This window comes from Pipra filicauda, unplaced genomic scaffold (assembly GCF_003945595.2).
Source record: "Pipra filicauda isolate LSUMZ 115617 unplaced genomic scaffold, ASM394559v2 scaffold789_size180692_pilon, whole genome shotgun sequence".
Classification (NCBI taxonomy): Eukaryota; Metazoa; Chordata; class Aves; order Passeriformes; family Pipridae; genus Pipra; species Pipra filicauda.
In genome coordinates, this window is record NW_024104963.1 from 12,523 (window position 1) to 17,057 (window position 4,535).

General features: G+C 54.4%; 1 pseudogene; it reads right to left on the reverse strand.

Annotated features, from left to right (window-relative positions):
* Positions 1-1,208: 1,208 nt before the first annotated feature.
* On the reverse strand, positions 1,209-3,068 carry LOC114000428 (annotated as a pseudogene).
* Positions 3,069-4,535: the final 1,467 nt, after the last annotated feature.

The window sequence follows — 4,535 nt, forward strand, 5'->3', positions numbered from 1 at the left end:
GAAACCCTTTTTGCCTCCGGAAATTGACTCTCACGACTTCCGGGCCCAAGTCCAAGCCTTTCCAGTACCACCGTGTTCCCTGTCTCCTGGGAAACATAAAAACTCTTCTGCAGCTGTTAACAAAAAAAAAAAACTTTTTCCTTATTCACCCTTTTCTTAACTCACCTCTGTGCTCCGTGCTTGGTTCTGTGGAGCTGGGGCTTCCCTAGATCACTGCGGGAATTCTAAAAAACGCCGGCTGATGAAGAATTCCTGCAGGATGAAAGTTTTCAATCTGGAGTAGCCTCAGGTCTCTGATTTCCCCATATGGGCCACCAGCTGATGCCTAGGGGTGCTGAGGAAAACAACTCCGGAGCAGTTAATTGAGGATGAGATAAGAAAAGGGTTTAATTTGTGCCCAGGCATAAAGATCACAGGACACGCGCGCAGGCCGTGTTCAGGTGTCACAATTTATAATACTGCCCGACCAATCCAAGTTTTGTCCATCCTGTAACTTTTGCCCTGGCCCACCCCCTGGCCCACCCCCTGGGAACTGGGTCTGGGGGCTTTTCTTCATCATCTTCATCTTCTTCAAAGCACAAAGGGTACATGGTCACCTAGTTTCTGACCGTGTTCTGTGGTTCAGGCTAAGATATGAGTGTTCTCTAAACAGCATAGACCTTGCCTTGACAAGAGACTAAACATTTTCTACTGGAATTCAGGGATTGATATGGGGAACATAAAATGGGGTGATGGGGTAGGGAATGTGTAAACTATTGTGCCAAAGGGTGAGGGATATAATATAGCTACTTCTAAAAGCTACTTCTACTACTTATAATTACTTATAAAGCTTATAAAATTAGAAAAAAAAAAAGAAACTAAAAGGGCCGTAAGGCATCAATGGAAGTGCCGGTTCATTTGTGATGATCCAATTTAAGAGCGCCAATGGTTTATTTTCTGTTACGTCTTTGTCCAGCGTTTTTAGGAATTGGCAAATAGCTTCAGCTTTTGCTTTCGTTTCTGGGGAACACCTCCCCTCGTGGGTGGGAATACATCCCTCCCATCCTAATAGGTCACCTCTTGTTTGCTGAAGCCGGATTTTTCTTCTTTTGTCCTTTTTTGTCCTCTTTCCCTTTTTGTCCTGTTTCTGCAGAGGTGACTGATGCGCACGATTTGTCGAAGAGCTCTTCCTTTTTCCTTGGAATTCCATCAGGACGGATGTCATGGCAAGATGTCCCAAGGCCTGTGGCCTCTGGTTACCGACGCCTGTTGAATGTCCCGATTGGGGCGGCCATTTAGAGCATTTGTCTTGCACGAACCCAGTCGACACGGGGGTGCAGTAACCCAATGAGCTTTATTAAGATCAACACAAGCTTATACAGACACTTCAAACGGTGACATGGGACCTCCTCAAGCACTCCCATCCGAGCACTTCACTGCGCACGTGCGACAGAGACAGAAGGACTTTGAGTCCCAGGATGCCCTTTGGCATTCTGCCTGGAATATGAACTGCTACGGGATTGAGCCACTTTGAGGGGACACATTGATCCCGCTCGACTTTTGGGGTGCAGAGCTGGGAGAGACTGGAATGTTAATGGTCCACGGCTCCAACACTCTCCAGTTGCAGAAGCAGCGGGGGCTTTGCTGCCCATGGGCAAAGGAACCGCCCGGGGAAGGGGGGGAAACACCCACATCTGGAAGGGACAGGCTGGGCTTGGAGCCAGAGAGAGGAAGTGTTATTTTTATGCTTTTTGATCACTATAGACAGGAGCCAAAACTGCCCCAAACCTACTCTACAGGGAAACAAAATTGATCTAAACTGAACCCTACATATAGATAGATAGATAGATAGACAGATAGATAGATAAACTAACTCTAATCTTGCCCAAGGGATCAGTTAACAAGACCCTGGGTCACCCTCACTGTCAGAGGGGTCGGGACAGGGGCTGGACACGGGTCACCAGGTGTGTGCCCAGCATGGATCACCTGGAACAAGGGTCACCAGGTCTGTGCCCAACGTGGGTCCCTGTGGATCACCCAACGGGGGTCCTTCAATGGCTGATGGAGTTGCAGCAGCAGTCGAAGCTCTTCCTGCAGTCGGGGCACTCGAGGCGCTTCTCTTACCGGTGGGTCTGTTGGTGTCTGGTCAAGGTACCGCTCTGGGCAAAGCTCTTCCCACACTCCCCACACTTGTAGGGCCTCTCCCCGGTGTGGATGCGCCGGTGGGTGACGAGGGAGGAGCTCTGGCTGAAGCTCTTCCCGCAGTCAGTGCAGCGGAAGGGCCTCTCATCCGTGTGTGTCCGCTGGTGCAGGACGAGATGTGAGCTGATCCGAAACCTCTTCCCACATTCCAAGCACTTGTGGGGCCTCTCCCCGGTGTGGATGTGCCGGTGGATGACGAGGTGGGAGTTCTGCCTGAAGCCCTTCCCGCAGTGCGTCCGCTGGTGCAGGAGGAGATGTGAGCTGGTCCTAAACCCCTTCCCACATTCCAAGCACTTGTAGGGTCGTTCTCCGGTGTGGATGCGTTGGTGGACGAGGAGGCTGGAGCTCGTCCTAAAGCTCTTCCCACACTCCCCACACGTGCAGGGCTGCTCTCTGGTGTGGATGCGCTGGTGGATACGACAGTGCTTGCGTAGGTGGGAGCTGCAGTTGAAGCTCTTCCCACACTCCCCACACGTGTAGGGCCGCTCCCCAGTGTGGATGCGCTTGTGTCGGATCAGGGTGGGGTTGCAGTTGAAGCTCTTCCCACATTCCCCACATGTGTAGGGCAGCTCCCCAGTGTGGATCATCTGGTGTCGGATCAGGTTGGAGCTCTGCCTGAAGCTCTTCCCACATTCCTCACACGTGTAGGGCCACTCCCCAGTGTGGATGCGCTGATGTCGGATCAGGTGGGAGCTCTGCCTGAAGCTCTTCCCACATTCTCTACATGTGTAGGGATGTTCCCCGGTGTGGATGAGCTGGTGCTCAAGGAGGTTGGTGCTCATCCTGAAGCTCTTCCCACACTCCAAGCACCTGAAGGGCTTCTCCCTGCTGGGAGGCTGCTCAGGGACCACCAGCTCAGAGCTCCCCCTCAAGCTCCGGCCGCCTTCCCGGCACAGGCTGGCTCTTTCCTCCTCAGAGCACCCTGGGATGGCTTTGGAGCCCCTCCTGCGGGGGAATCTCCGGCCCTTTTCCTCCCCGCTGCCTTCCTGCGCCGGGGAGCCCTTCAAAACGGCCTCTCCCACCAGGGTCTCACGGGGGGATTTGTCCTCCGGGCTCTCCCTCCTCACCTCGGGGCCTGGGGCAGGAAGCAAGAAGGACAGGCAGGGGATTTGCCTCCGGCCCACAGGGAAGGCCAAGGACATCCCCCCAACTCCGGCCCCGGCAGGACGGCGGCGCCAGCGGGGTTGTCCTGCAGCCGGGGCCATGCTCGGCTGACAGAGCCAGCACAACACCCGCCCAAAGGGACACTGACTTCCTCCTCACCTGCCTGGGGGGACCAAGGCATCTTCCTCTTCCTCGCAGCCTCCTCCTCCATCCGCCCAAGCTTTGGGAAGGACAAATCCTGATGGGGGGAAAACAAGGGCTGAGTGTGTTGGCTTGGGGGTTCCTCCTGCCCAAGTCCATCTCTAGAACTCACTGGGCATCTTGTGACCATAGAAACCTCCAAAACACCAAGATTCAGCCCAGAAAAACCCAAACAATCGAAATTCAGGCAAAAGCTCCTCAGAAATAGTGAGAAAACTCCTGCCTGTCCAAACTGCAAAAAGTTGAGATTCAGCTAAAAAGTACTCTAAAATATGAAAATTAGCCCAAAAAAACTCTCCCAGGAGTTCCCCCTCTCTGGTCTCTCCCCTCTGGGGTTCAGAGGGTCTCCCCTGTCTGGGATGCTGGGGTCCCATTTAGGGATGCTGGGAGTGTTGGGGGTCCCAAGGGTCCCTTCTCCTCTGACTCTCGCCTTCAGGGTGCCACGTTCCCAGACATTCCCCCTCTCCAGGTTCTCCACCTTGCTGTCCTGGGGATCCCAGGGGTCCCCACTGTCCTACTGTGCTGCTCTGAACCAGCAGAGTAGTTGGAGAACAGCTGGTGGTAAAGTGTGGTCTGTGCCAAGTGTTTTAGGGCTCTTTGGCCCAAAGAAATGTCTGTGCCCTGAGAACATTGGATCCAGCAGCCCCAGTACCCCAGAGGAAGTTGGGAGCTCAGGGGGCCACCCCCCTTTGCCAACCCCCCTGTGCCCAAAGACTCCCATGGGACTGTCAGACTGTCCAGACCATCTCCCCTTTTCCACCCTTCTCCCTGTTCCTTCCACTTTTCCATGGTCCCCTCAACTCCCAGCCTGCCCAGGATCACTTCTGGGGTCCCAACCCCCACTTTTTTCCTCCCTCTCTCACATCATCCCCCCACTCCAAAGCCCCCTCATGCTCAGTTTGGGGGTCCCACCCTCCCCTTTCCCCACTCTTCTGACCTCTCCCACCCATTTCCCATCATCGCCCAAACCTCAGTGCCCCTCCCCCTCCGCTCTTGGGGGTCCCACTCCTCTCTCACTCAGCTTAGGGTCCCATCACCCCTTCTGTCCC